We start from the raw sequence: 15,975 nt of genomic DNA, 5'->3' as shown, positions 1-15,975 counted from the left end.
GATCACCACAGGACCAACACAGAGCCGGGATTTGAACCCCGATCTACCGCTTACAAGGCGGAAGCGTTACCACTGGGCTACGTGTCTCGGTCTGGGGTGATAAAGACCATTCATAAACCACGTGGACACTTTGGGGGGGGGGGGCGAGGGGGGGCTAGCGATTGTCCACACGCTCCATACAAAAAGATTTTTTTTTGTATGGACAATTGTGCACGTGGGGGGGGGGAAGGGGCTGATAATTCCATAACAAGATTCCACGTGGTTTGTGGATGGTCCCTTAGGATCAGAATCCTTTCCAAACAGTTAAGCAATTCTATACGAAATCGGCCAATTTTGACCCTTTTTATTTTTTGATTTGGCTCAAACTTTGTGGGGGCCTTCCCTGCGCCCAAAGAAGCCATTTTGTGACATACAATTTTGGCAGCTGTTCATGCAAAAATGGTACGTAAATATTCGAAAATCTGTAAGTTTTGAATTAATTTTCTGATTGATTTTGTGTCTTCGACAAAGTTGTATGAATTGACTTTTCAGAAAAAAAATGATTCATCTAAATAAAAACATTTGCCGATTTTTAAATAAACTTTTTTTTTACAAAAATTATGACAAAAAATTTATTGCAAAAAATATTTTTTTTTATTGAGATAAAATAGAAATTTCAGCTCAATGTATTTTTTTCATTTCAGCAGAAAGATGATTTTTTCAACACGAGTTGTACATTTATTACCGAGTTGGATAGATATGGCGTGTGCTGAAAAAAAATCAAGTTTGGCAACGAGTTGCTTACAACATTTTTAGTATTTCCGAAAAAAACGCTTTTTGATTGGTTTTTGCCTTTCTTACAAAAGAAAGGTTTATGGTTTGCTTTTGGAAAAACGCTTTTATCAGAAATCTTAAAAAAATCGTACACGGCGAGGATTCGTCCCAGGAAAAAATCCTATTACTAAATTGAAGGTTAGGATGCGCTCTTTCGATTGAATTTAAGCCCGAAACCCGGAACTCAAAGTCTGATTTTTGAAAGCTCTTTTTCTGAAATACATGAGCGATGTCTGTATCCGCTCTTAAAAATTTGTGTCTTCCATCACTGGAAAACCGCTCGTAAAACCCACAATTTTTATAAGTCAGATCTGTAGCCGTGGGGTCGGAGACGAACATTTTATTTTTCGATTCACAATTTTCGACCAGTAAATGTGGTCAAAGCCATTTTTAGAGGTATTTTTTGGACTATTTTACAGATAACACTATCAAATTAAAAGAATTCAGTTTCAAACAAAAAGCCATTCGAAAACATGCGCCATAAACTGCTTGGGCCCAAAATTTGAAGCTTTTCCAAAATGTATTTCCAGAGATATAGCCATTTTAGTGTTTTTCGTCTTATTTTTACCCTATTTTTTTCCTATAAAATTTTTGGATTTATACAAAATCATATACTGAACATCAAATTCGAAGTCCCGGCTCGTTCTTGCTCGAAAGCTCGACAAGTCGTCAAGTCGAAGCTTCAACGCCAGCGCTTCAACGCCAGCGCTTCAACGCCAGCGCTTCAACGCCAGCGCTTCAACGCCAGCGCTTCAACGCCAGCGCTTCAACGCCAGCGCTTCAACGCCAGCGCTTCAACGCCAGCGCTTCAACGCCAGCGCTTCAACGCCAGCGCTTCAACGCCAGCGCTTTTACGCTTGCGCGTTTTACGCTGCGCGTGAAAGTGTTCTTTCTGGCTTCTCATAATAGATCGACAAAGTGCAATAGCGAAGATAGCAGAAGTTATCTTGCAAGTACTAAAAAAGTTATCTTGCAAGTACTAAAAATCAAAAAACATCGCTGCAAGATAACTTTTTAGTACAGAAGTTATCTTGCAGCGATGTTTTTTTCTAAAATCATCGAATCTGTAAGATAACTTTCTGCAAGATAACTTCAGCTCAAATTGGCAAGATAACTTTCTGCAAGATAACTTCAGTTCGATTTCTGCAAGGTAACTTCAGCTCGGTTTTTGCATTATAACATTCAGCAAGGTAATTTCAGCTAAATTTTGTTTGTACGGTAACTTTCTGCAAGATAACTTCAGTTGGTTTTATTGAACAAGACTGCAAGGTAATTTCAATTTTATTCAGAATAATTGAAGGAATATTTTTATGAATAAATTCAATTAAATAAATTTCCTTCTTAAATTTAAACTCGCAAGATAACTTCAGTCGGTTTCATAGAATCAGACTGCAAGGTAACTTCAATTTTATTCAGAATAATTGAAGGAATATTTTTATGAATAAATTCAATTAAATAAATTTCCTTCTGAAATTTAAACTCGCAAGATAACTTCAGTCGGTTTCATAGAATCAGACTGCAAGGTAACTTCAATTTTATTCAGAATAATTGAAGGAATATATTTATGAATAAATTCAATTAAATAAATTTCCTTCTGAAATTTAAACTCGCAAGATAACTTCAGTCGGTTTCATAGAACCAGACTGCAAGGTAACTTCGATTTTATTCAGAATAATTGAAGGAATATTTTTATAAATAAATTAAATTAAATAAATTCCCTTATAAAATTTAAACTCGCAAGATAACTTCAGTCGGTTTCATTTAGCCAGTCTGCAAGGTAACTTCGATTTTATTCAGAATAATTGAAGGAATATTTTCATGAATAAATAAAATTAAATAAATTTCCTTCTAAAATTTAAACTCGCAAGATAACTTCAGTCGGTTTCATTTAGCCAGTCTGCAAGGTAACTTCGATTTTATTCAGAATAATTGAAGGAATATTTTCATGAATAAATAAAATTAAATAAATTTCCTTCTAAAATTTAAACTCGCAAGATAACTTCAGTCGGTTTCATAGAACCAGTCTGCAAGGTAACTTCGATTTTATTCAGAATAATTGAAGGAATATTTTTATTAATAAATTAAATTACATAAATTCCCTTATAAAATTTAACCTCGCAAGATAACTTCAGTCGGTTTCATAGAATCAGACTGCAAGGTAACTTCAATTTTATTCAGAATAATTGAAGGAATATATTTATGAATAAATTCAATTAAATAAATTTCCTTCTTAAATTTAAACTCGCAAGATAACTTCAGTCGGTTTCATAGAATCAGACTGCAAGGTAACTTCAATTTTATTCAGAATAATTGAAGGAATATTTTTATGAATAAATTCAATTAAATAAATTTCCTTCTGAAATTTAAACTCGCAAGATAACTTCAGTCGGTTTCATAGAATCAGACTGCAAGGTAACTTCAATTTTATTCAGAATAATTGAAGGAATATATTTATGAATAAATTCAATTAAATAAATTTCCTTCTGAAATTTAAACTCGCAAGATAACTTCAGTCGGTTTCAAAGAACCAGACTGCAAGGTAACTTCGATTTTATTCAGAATAATTGAAGGAATATTTTTATAAATAAATTAAATTAAATAAATTCCCTTATAAAATTTAAACTCGCAAGATAACTTCAGTCGGTTTCATTTAGCCAGTCTGCAAGGTAACTTCGATTTTATTCAGAATAATTGAAGGAATATTTTCATGAATAAATAAAATTAAATAAATTTCCTTCTAAAATTTAAACTCGCAAGATAACTTCAGTCGGTTTCATTTAGCCAGTCTGCAAGGTAACTTCGATTTTATTCAGAATAATTGAAGGAATATTTTCATGAATAAATAAAATTAAATAAATTTCCTTCTAAAATTTAAACTCGCAAGATAACTTCAGTCGGTTTCATTTAGTCAGTCTGCAAGGTAACTTCGATTTTATTCAGAATAATTGAAGGAATATTTTTATTAATAAATTAAATTACATAAATTCCCTTATAAAATTTAACCTCGCAAGATAACTTCAGTCGGTTTCATAGAATCAGACTGCAAGGTAACTTCAATTTTATTCAGAATAATTGAAGGAATATATTTATGAATAAATTCAATTAAATAAATTTCCTTCTGAAATTTAAACTCGCAAGATAACTTCAGTCGGTTTCATAGAATCAGACTGCAATGTAACTTCAATTTTATTCAGAATAATTGAAGGAATATTTTTATGAATAAATTAAATTAAATAAATTTCCTTCTTAAATTTAAACTCGCAAGATAACTTCAGACGGTTTCATAGAACCAGTCTGCAAGGTAACTTCGATTTTATTCAGAATAATTGAAGGAATATTTTCATGAATAAATAAAATTAAATAAATTTCCTTCTAAAATTTTATCTCGCAAGATAACTTCAGTCGGTTTCATAGAACCAGTCTGCAAGGTAACTTCGATTTTATTCAGAATAATTGAAGGAATATTTTCATGAATAAATAAAATTAAATAAATTCCATTCTAAAATTTAAACTCGCAAGATAACTTCAGTCGGTTTCATTTAGCCAGTCTGCAAGGTAACTTCGATTTTATTCAGAATAATTGAAGGAATATTTTCATGAATAAATAAAATTAAATAAATTTCCTTCTAAAATTTAAACTCGCAAGATAACTTCAGTCGGTTTCATTTAGCCAGTCTGCAAGGTAACTTCGATTTTATTCAGAATAATTGAAGGAATATTTTCATGAATAAATAAAATTAAATAAATTTCCTTCTAAAATTTAAACTCGCAAGATAACTTCAGTCGGTTTCATTTAGTCAGTCTGCAAGGTAACTTCAATTTTATTCAGAATAATTGAAGGAATATTTTTATTAATAAATTAAATTACATAAATTCCCTTATAAAATTTAACCTCGCAAGATAACTTCAGTCGGTTTCATAGAATCAGACTGCAAGGTAACTTCAATTTTATTCAGAATAATTGAAGGAATATATTTATGAATAAATTCAATTAAATAAATTTCCTTCTGAAATTTAAACTCGCAAGATAACTTCAGTCGGTTTCATAGAATCAGACTGCAATGTAACTTCAATTTTATTCAGAATAATTGAAGGAATATTTTTATGAATAAATTAAATTAAATAAATTTCCTTCTTAAATTTAAACTCGCAAGATAACTTCAGACGGTTTCATAGAATCAGACTGCAAGGTAACTTCAATTTTATTCAGAATAATTGAAGGAATATTTTTATGAATAAATTAAATTAAATAAATTTCCTTCTGAAATTTAAACTCGCAAGATAACTTCAGTCGGTTTCATAGAATCAGACTGCAAGGTAACTTCAATTTTATTCAGAATAATTGAAGGAATATTTTTATGAATAAATTCAATTAAATAAATTTCCTTCTTAAATTTAAACTCGCAAGATAACTTCAGTCGAATTCATAGAATCAGACTGCAAGGTAACTTCAATTTTATTCAGAATAATTGAAGGAATATATTTATGAATAAATTCAATTAAATAAATTTCCTTCTGAAATTTAAACTCGCAAGATAACTTCAGTCGGTTTCATAGAATCAGACTGCAAGGTAACTTCAATTTTATTCAGAATAATTGAAGGAATATTTTTATGAATAAATTCAATTAAATAAATTTCCTTCTTAAATTTAAACTCGCAAGATAACTTCAGTCGGTTTCATAGAATCAGACTGCAAGGTTACTTCAATTTTATTCAGAATAATTGAAGGAATATTTTTATGAATAAATTCAATTAAATAAATTTCCTTCTGAAATTTAAACTCGCAAGATAACTTCAGTCGGTTTCATAGAATCAGACTGCAAGGTAACTTCAATTTTATTCAGAATAATTGAAGGAATATATTTATGAATAAATTCAATTAAATAAATTTCCTTCTGAAATTTAAACTCGCAAGATAACTTCAGTCGGTTTCATAGAATCAGACTGCAAGGTAACTTCAATTTTATTCAGAATAATTGAAGGAATATTTTTATAAATAAATTAAATTAAATAAATTCCCTTATAAAATTTAAACTCGCAAGATAACTTCAGTCGGTTTCAAAGAACCAGACTGCAAGGTAACTTCGATTTTATTCAGAATAATTGAAGGAATATTTTTATAAATAAATTAAATTAAATAAATTTCCTTTTAATATTTAATCTCGCAAGATAACTTCAGTCGGTTTCATAGAACCAGACTGCAAGGTAACTTCGATTTTATTCAGAATAATTGAAGGAATATTTTTATTAATAAATTAAATTACATAAATTCCCTTATAAAATTTAACCTCGCAAGATAACTTCAGTCGGTTTCATAGAATCAGACTGCAAGGTAACTTCAATTTTATTCAGAATAATTGAAGGAATATATTTATGAATAAATTCAATTAAATAAATTTCCTTCTTAAATTTAAACTCGCAAGATAACTTCAGTCGGTTTCATAGAATCAGACTGCAAGGTAACTTCAATTTTATTCAGAATAATTGAAGGAATATTTTTATGAATAAATTCAATTGAATAAATTTCCTTCTTAAATTTAAACTCGCAAGATAACTTCAGTCGGTTTCATAGAATCAGACTGCAAGGTAACTTCAATTTTATTCAGAATAATTGAAGGAATATTTTTATTAATAAATTAAATTACATAAATTCCCTTATAAAATTTAACCTCGCAAGATAACTTCAGTCGGTTTCATAGAATCAGACTGCAAGGTAACTTCAATTTTATTCAGAATAATTGAAGGAATATTTTTATGAATAAATTCAATTAAATAAATTTCCTTCTTAAATTTAAACTCGCAAGATAACTTCAGTCGGTTTCATAGAATCAGACTGCAAGGTAACTTCAATTTTATTCAGAATAATTGAAGGAATATTTTTATTAATAAATTAAATTACATAAATTCCCTTATAAAATTTAACCTCGCAAGATAACTTCAGTCGGTTTCATAGAATCAGACTGCAAGGTAACTTCAATTTTATTCAGAATAATTGAAGGAATATTTTTATTAATAAATTAAATTACATAAATTCCCTTATAAAATTTAACCTCGCAAGATAACTTCAGACGGTTTCATAGAATCAGACTGCAAGGTAACTTCAATTTTATTCAGAATAATTGAAGGAATATTTTTATGAATAAATTAAATTAAATAAATTTCCTTCTGAAATTTAAACTCGCAAGATAACTTCAGTCGGTTTCATAGAATCAGACTGCAAGGTAACTTCAATTTTATTCAGAATAATTGAAGGAATATTTTTATTAATAAATTAAATTACATAAATTCCCTTATAAAATTTAACCTCGCAAGATAACTTCAGTCGGTTTCATAGAATCAGACTGCAAGGTAACTTCAATTTTATTCAGAATAATTGAAGGAATATATTTATGAATAAATTCAATTAAATAAATTTCCTTCTTAAATTTAAACTCGCAAGATAACTTCAGTCGGTTTCATAGAATCAGACTGCAAGGTAACTTCAATTTTATTCAGAATAATTGAAGGAATATTTTTATGAATAAATTCAATTGAATAAATTTCCTTCTTAAATTTAAACTCGCAAGATAACTTCAGTCGGTTTCATAGAATCAGACTGCAAGGTAACTTCAATTTTATTCAGAATAATTGAAGGAATATTTTTATTAATAAATTAAATTACATAAATTCCCTTATAAAATTTAACCTCGCAAGATAACTTCAGTCGGTTTCATAGAATCAGACTGCAAGGTAACTTCAATTTTATTCAGAATAATTGAAGGAATATATTTATGAATAAATTCAATTAAATAAATTTCCTTCTTAAATTTAAACTCGCAAGATAACTTCAGTCGGTTTCATAGAATCAGACTGCAAGGTAACTTCAATTTTATTCAGAATAATTGAAGGAATATTTTTATGAATAAATTCAATTGAATAAATTTCCTTCTTAAATTTAAACTCGCAAGATAACTTCAGTCGGTTTCATAGAATCAGACTGCAAGGTAACTTCAATTTTATTCAGAATAATTGAAGGAATATTTTTATTAATAAATTAAATTACATAAATTCCCTTATAAAATTTAACCTCGCAAGATAACTTCAGTCGGTTTCATAGAATCAGACTGCAAGGTAACTTCAATTTTATTCAGAATAATTGAAGGAATATTTTTATGAATAAATTCAATTAAATAAATTTCCTTCTTAAATTTAAACTCGCAAGATAACTTCAGTCGGTTTCATAGAATCAGACTGCAAGGTAACTTCAATTTTATTCAGAATAATTGAAGGAATATTTTTATTAATAAATTAAATTACATAAATTCCCTTATAAAATTTAACCTCGCAAGATAACTTCAGTCGGTTTCATAGAATCAGACTGCAAGGTAACTTCAATTTTATTCAGAATAATTGAAGGAATATTTTTATTAATAAATTAAATTACATAAATTCCCTTATAAAATTTAACCTCGCAAGATAACTTCAGACGGTTTCATAGAATCAGACTGCAAGGTAACTTCAATTTTATTCAGAATAATTGAAGGAATATTTTTATGAATAAATTAAATTAAATAAATTTCCTTCTGAAATTTAAACTCGCAAGATAACTTCAGTCGGTTTCATAGAATCAGACTGCAAGGTAACTTCAATTTTATTCAGAATAATTGAAGGAATATTTTTATGAATAAATTCAATTAAATAAATTTCCTTCTTAAATTTAAACTCGCAAGATAACTTCAGTCGAATTCATAGAATCAGACTGCAAGGTAACTTCAATTTTATTCAGAATAATTGAAGGAATATTTTTATGAATAAATTAAATTAAATAAATTTCCTTCTAAAATTTTATCTCGCAAGATAACTTCAGTCGGTTTCATAGTGCCCGTCTGCAAGGTAACTTCAATTTTATTCAGAATAATTGAAGGAATATTTTTATGAATAAATTCAATTAAATAAATTTCCTTCTTAAATTTAAACCCGCAAGATAACTTCAGTCGAATTCATAGAATCAGACTGCAAGGTAACTTCAATTTTATTCAGAATAATTGAAGGAATATTTTTATGAATAAATTAAATTAAATAAATTTCCTTCTTAAATTTAAACTCGCAAGATAACTTCAGTCGGTTTCATAGAATCAGACTGCAAGGTAACTTCAATTTTATTCAGAATAATTGAAGGAATATTAAATAAATTTCCTTCTGAAATTTAAACTCGCAAGATAACTTCAGTCGGTTTCATTTAGCCAGTCTGCAAGGTAACTTCGATTTTATTCAGAATAATTGAAGGAATATTTTCATGAATAAATAAAATTAAATAAATTTCCTTCTTAAATTTAAACTCGCAAGATAACTTCAGTCGGTTTCATAGAATCAGACTGCAAGGTAACTTCAATTTTATTCAGAATAATTGAAGGAATATTAAATAAATTTCCTTCTGAAATTTAAACTCGCAAGATAACTTCAGTCGGTTTCATAGAATCAGACTGCAAGGTAACTTCAATTTTATTCAGAATAATTGAAGGAATATATTTATGAATAAATTCAATTAAATAAATTTCCTTCTGAAATTTAAACTCGCAAGATAACTTCAGTCGGTTTCATAGAATCAGACTGCAAGGTAACTTTAATTTTATTCAGAATAATTGAAGGAATATTTTTATGAATAAATTAAATTAAATAAATTTCCTTCTTAAATTTAAACTCGCAAGATAACTTCAGTCGGTTTCATAGAATCAGACTGCAAGGTAACTTCAATTTTATTCAGAATAATTGAAGGAATATTAATAATGAATAAATTAAATTAAATAAATTTCCTAACCGACTGAAGTTATCTTGCGAGTTTAAATTTCAGAAGGAAATTCATTTCATTTTTTATTTTTAAAAATATTCCATCAATTATTCTGAATAAAATTGAAGTTACCTTGCAGTCTGATTCTATGAAACCGACTGAAGTTATCTTGCGAGTTTAAATTTAAGAAGGAAATTTATTTAATTGAATTTATTCATAAAAATATTCCTTCAATTATTCTGAATAAAATTGAAGTAACCTTGCAGTCTGATTCTATGAAACCGACTGAAGTTATCTTGCGAGGTAAAATTTTATAAGGGAATTTATTTAATTGAATTTATTCATAAAAATATTCCTTCAATTATTCTGAATAAAATTGAAGTTACCTTGCAGTCTGATTCTATGAAACCGACTGAAGTTATCTTGCGAGTTTAAATTTAAGAAGGAAATTTATTTAATTGAATTTATTCATAAAAATATTCCTTCAATTATTCTGAATAAAATTAAAGTTACCTTGCAGTCTGATTCTATGAAACCGACTGAAGTTATCTTGCGAGTTTAAATTTCAGAAGGAAATTTATTTAATTGAATTTATTCATAAATATATTCCTTCAATTATTCTGAATAAAATTGAAGTTACCTTGCAGTCTGATTCTATGAAACCGACTGAAGTTATCTTGCGAGGTTAAATTTTATAAGGGAATTTATTTAATTGAATTTATTCATAAAAATATTCCTTCAATTATTCTGAATAAAATTGAAGTTACCTTGCAGTCTGATTCTATGAAACCGACTGAAGTTATCTTGCGAGTTTAAATTTAAGAAGGAAATTTATTTAATTGAATTTATTCATAAAAATATTCCTTCAATTATTCTGAATAAAATTGAAGTTACCTTGCAGTCTGATTCTATGAAACCGACTGAAGTTATCTTGCGAGGTTAAATTTTATAAGAGAATTTATTTAATTGAATTTATTCATAAAAATATTCCTTCAATTATTCTGAATAAAATTGAAGTTACCTTGCAGTCAGATTCTATGAAACCGACTGAAGTTATCTTGCGAGTTTAAATTTTATAAGGGAATTTATTTAATTTAATTTATTTATAAAAATATTCCTTCAATTATTCTGAATAAAATCGAAGTTACCTTGCAGTCTGGTTCTTTGAAACCGACTGAAGTTATCTTGCGAGTTTTAATTTTATAAGGGAATTTATTTAATTTAATTTATTTATAAAAATATTCCTTCAATTATTCTGAATAAAATCGAAGTTACCTTGCAGTCTGGTTCTTTGAAACCGACTGAAGTTATCTTGCGAGTTTAAATTTTATAAGGGAATTTATTTAATTTAATTTATTCATAAAAATATTTTTTTTTTTTTTTTTTTGGGAGGGTGGTCCAGCCGCACATCGTTGATGTTGAAACCTCTAAACTGGGCCCTCGTCCTGTCACGTCCGTCAGTAGTCTTGTCGTACATTACAACTAGAATCAGATCTGCCAATGAATTAGTACACTTCGACCAAATAAACACTGACGCTGTATGGATCTGACCCTAGAATAAATGCACAGTTGTGTGTTATTCATAAGTCTAACTTATTCAATTATTCATTTAAGTCCAAATATTCATTTGCTAACTACTTTGGATTGAAAATCTAACCTTTAATCTAAAATCCTCTCAACTTAATGTTCAAAACTAAACGTTCCTTTAACTGTTGCAGTACTACTTCTATCAAAAACAATAAAAATTTATGAACAGATATACAAATAGGATAGAAATCGCGTTTTTAAAAAGAAATGATCATTTACGTCAAAAGATCCGTAGTTCCTCGATTCGCAACAATGGTCAATACAACCATTATCCGAAAACCGTTAGTTCAACAGATCAACGAATTTTGTTCGATATCATTACATTATTGATTGATCGAGACTCTATGGACAATTTGACATAAAAGAATGCCTAGTATTCTACATCTATCAAAGTTTATTGACAGCATTACTCTAACTTAACAATTGCAACTAAATTTATCATCAAATAGATTTGGAAAAGATACAGATTTATTTTAAATGCTAGTGCTAAGCAACAAATCAATTGTACTATCCTGAAGTCCCACCTAAATCCCACATTGTGATAGTGAAAAAGTCACAGAAGCAGCGGTGTCTTGTGCAATTGTGATATTTTCACTATCGGAGAACTACCTAGTTCACGAAGACAGCTTATCGGTCAACGCTTAAGCCCTGGGGCTGCGGCAAAGCGAGTTCTCGTAGCATGAAGTGGTGTCCATAGTGCTTATAAAAAAATAATGTATACCCAAATTTTAACTAATGCACTAGGATCAAATCATGCCCCTTGACTTTACAAGGCCCAGGGTTAATTGAATTTATTCATAAAAATATTCCTTCAATTATTCTGAATAAAATCGAAGTTACCTTGCAGACTGGTTCTATGAAACCGACTGAAGTTATCTTGCGAGATAAAATTTTAGAAGGAAATTTATTTAATTTTATTTATTCATGAAAATATTCCTTCAATTATTCTGAATAAAATTGAAGTTACCTTGCAGTCTGATTCTATGAAACCGACTGAAGTTATCTTGCGAGTTTAAATTTAAGAAGGAAATTTATTTCATTGAATTTATTCATAAAAATATTCCTTCAATTATTCTGAATAAAATTGAAATTACCTTGCAGTCTTGTTCAATAAAACCAACTGAAGTTATCTTGCAGAAAGTTACCTTACAAAAAAATCTAGCTGAAATTACCTTGCAGAAAGTTATTATGCATAAACCGAGCTAAAGTTACCTTGCAGAAATCGAATTGAAGTTATCTTGCAGAAAGTTATCTTGCCAATTTGAGCTGAAGTTATCTTGCAGAAAGTTATCTTACAGATTCGATGATTTTAGAAAAAAAACATCGCTGCAAGATAACTTCTGTACTAAAAAGTTATCTTGCAGCGATGTTTTTTGATTTTTAGTACTTGCAAGATAACTTTTTTAGTACTTGCAAGATAACTTCTGCTATCTAATAAAATTAAAGTTACCTTGCAGTCTGATTCTATGAAACCGACTGAAGTTATCTTGCGAGTTTAAATTTCAGAAGGAAATTTATTTAATTGAATTTATTCATAAATATATTCCTTCAATTATTCTGAATAAAATTGAAGTTACCTTGCAGTCTGATTCTATGAAACCGACTGAAGTTATCTTGCGAGGTTAAATTTTATAAGGGAATTTATTTAATTGAATTTATTCATAAAAATATTCCTTCAATTATTCTGAATAAAATTGAAGTTACCTTGCAGTCTGATTCTATGAAACCGACTGAAGTTATCTTGCGAGTTTAAATTTAAGAAGGAAATTTATTTAATTGAATTTATTCATAAAAATATTCCTTCAATTATTCTGAATAAAATTGAAGTTACCTTGCAGTCTGATTCTATGAAACCGACTGAAGTTATCTTGCGAGGTTAAATTTTATAAGAGAATTTATTTAATTGAATTTATTCATAAAAATATTCCTTCAATTATTCTGAATAAAATTGAAGTTACCTTGCAGTCAGATTCTATGAAACCGACTGAAGTTATCTTGCGAGGTTAAATTTTATAAGGGAATTTATTTAATTGAATTTATTCATAAAAATATTCCTTCAATTATTCTGAATAAAATTGAAGTTACCTTGCAGTCTGATTCTATGAAACCGACTGAAGTTATCTTGCGAGTTTTAATTTTATAAGGGAATTTATTTAATTGAATTTATTCATAAAAATATTCCTTCAATTATTCTGAATAAAATTGAAGTTACCTTGCAGTCTGATTCTATGAAACCGACTGAAGTTATCTTGCGAGTTTAAATTTTATAAGGGAATTTATTTAATTCAATTTATTCATAAAAATATTTTTTTTTTTTTTTTTTTGGGAGGGTGGTCCAGCCGCACATCGTTGATGTTGAAACCTCTAAACTGGGCCCTCGTCCTGTCACGTCCGTCAGTAGTCTTGTCGTACATTACAACTAGAATCAGATCTGCCAATGAATTAGTACACTTCGACCAAATAAACACTGACGCTGTATGGATCTGACCCTAGAATAAATGCACAGTTGTGTGTTATTCATAAGTCTAACTTATTCAATTATTCATTTAAGTCCAAATATTCATTTGCTAACTACTTTGGATTGAAAATCTAACCTTTAATCTAAAATCCTCTCAACTTAATGTTCAAAACTAAACGTTCCTTTAACTGTTGCAGTACTACTTCTATCAAAAACAATAAAAATTTATGAACAGATATACAAATAGGATAGAAATCGCGTTTTTAAAAAGAAATGATCATTTACGTCAAAAGATCCGTAGTTCCTCGATTCGCAACAATGGTCAATACAACCATTATCCGAAAACCGTTAGTTCAACAGATCAACGAATTTTGTTCGATATCATTACATTATTGATTGATCGAGACTCTATGGACAATTTGACATAAAAGAATGCCTAGTATTCTACATCTATCAAAGTTTATTGACAGCATTACTCTAACTTAACAATTGCAACTAAATTTATCATCAAATAGATTTGGAAAAGATACAGATTTATTTTAAATGCTAGTGCTAAGCAACAAATCAATTGTACTATCCTGAAGTCCCACCTAAATCCCACATTGTGATAGTGAAAAAGTCACAGAAGCAGCGGTGTCTTGTGCAATTGTGATATTTTCACTATCGGAGAACTACCTAGTTCACGAAGACAGCTTATCGGTCAACGCTTAAGCCCTGGGGCTGCGGCAAAGCGAGTTCTCGTAGCATGAAGTGGTGTCCATAGTGCTTATAAAAAAATAATGTATACCCAAATTTTAACTAATGCACTAGGATCAAATCATGCCCCTTGACTTTACAAGGCCCAGGGTTAATTGAATTTATTCATAAAAATATTCCTTCAATTATTCTGAATAAAATTGAAGTTACCTTGCAGTCTGATTCTATGAAACCGACTGAAGTTATCTTGCGAGTTTAAATTTAAGAAGGAAATTTATTTAATTTTATTTATTCATGAAAATATTCCTTCAATTATTCTGAATAAAATCGAAGTTACCTTGCAGACTGGCTCTATGAAACCGACTGAAGTTATCTTGCGAGTTTAAATTTAAGAAGGAAATTTATTTCATTGAATTTATTCATAAAAATATTCCTTCAATTATTCTGAATAAAATTGAAATTACCTTGCAGTCTTGTTCAATAAAACCAACTGAAGTTATCTTGCAGAAAGTTACCGTACAAACAAAATTTAGCTGAAATTACCTTGCTGAATGTTATAATGCAAAAACCGAGCTGAAGTTACCTTGCAGAAATCGAATTGAAGTTATCTTGCAGAAAGTTATCTTGCCAATTTGAGCTGAAGTTATCTTGCAGAAAGTTATCTTACAGATTCGATGATTTTAGAAAAAAAACATCGCTGCAAGATAACTTCTGTACTAAAAAGTTATCTTGCAGCGATGTTTTTTGATTTTTAGTACTTGCAAGATAACTTTTTTAGTACTTGCAAGATAACTTCTGCTATCTCAATAGCGATACATTTTTTTTAAATTAATCATAGACTAACAATAAAGACTGAGTACCCTTGATTTTTTTCTAGTAATTTCAATCCAATATGTTTTTCTTAACTAAATTTAAATATCTTGCGACAAATAATGTACCTCTGAAATAAAAAAAAATGGCATTTGAGGTTTAGCCTAAAAAGATTCGAAGCTTTAGGTAAAATTCTCACTGGGTGGTATCATTATGTTTCTGAAAAATTAATTACACCAATATATTTCTCGGAGTTTCATCATTTTGTAAGAAAGGCTCTATTTCACCTCTGGTGATATTAAATCGGGTTTTTTTTTGTCAAACATCCAAGTATTAAGGAAATTCACCGTTCAAAACAAAAAAAATGAAAAATGTCACTTTTTGAAGTCGAACTTTTCAGCACTGGTATTAAAAGTTATTAATTTTGCATTGTGTAATTTTTGGTCATTTAAATTTTATCATAAAAATATCGTTTTTCGATTTTTTAAAACAGTGCACAGTGTCCATTATTTACCCTTTCCTGAAAATATGTTTTTCGCAAAGTTAAAAAAAAAACAATAAAATTTCTTAAGAGACATTGAAGATTGGACCACTGGTTGCTGAATCACAGCGAATAAAAGAAAAGAAAAAATAAAATTTAAATTTTTTAATTCTCATCCAATCATTCCCCCATTTTCTAATGAAAATATGTCAGCAACTAATAATCCATATTCAATGTTGAAAAATGAAACGTTTGTGAAATTTAACAATCTTTTCGATATTTTTTTGTTAAAATTTTGGAATCATGACAAACATTTTTAAAGGGCCATACAATCAATATTACGCTCATTTGAAATATCAGTC

At 28.8% G+C, this 15,975-nt stretch overlaps 1 protein-coding gene across 2 annotated transcripts in view; it reads right to left on the bottom strand.

Moving 5' to 3' along the window:
* LOC120425245 (liprin-beta-2) overlaps positions 1-15,975 on the bottom strand; it is a 205,440-nt gene that overhangs the window by 122,167 nt on the left and 67,298 nt on the right. The window lies entirely within an intron of this gene.

This window comes from Culex pipiens, chromosome 2, assembly GCF_016801865.2.
Source record: "Culex pipiens pallens isolate TS chromosome 2, TS_CPP_V2, whole genome shotgun sequence".
NCBI classification, from domain to species: domain Eukaryota; kingdom Metazoa; phylum Arthropoda; class Insecta; order Diptera; family Culicidae; genus Culex; species Culex pipiens.
This window is presented reverse-complemented; position numbering and strand designations above follow the sequence as displayed.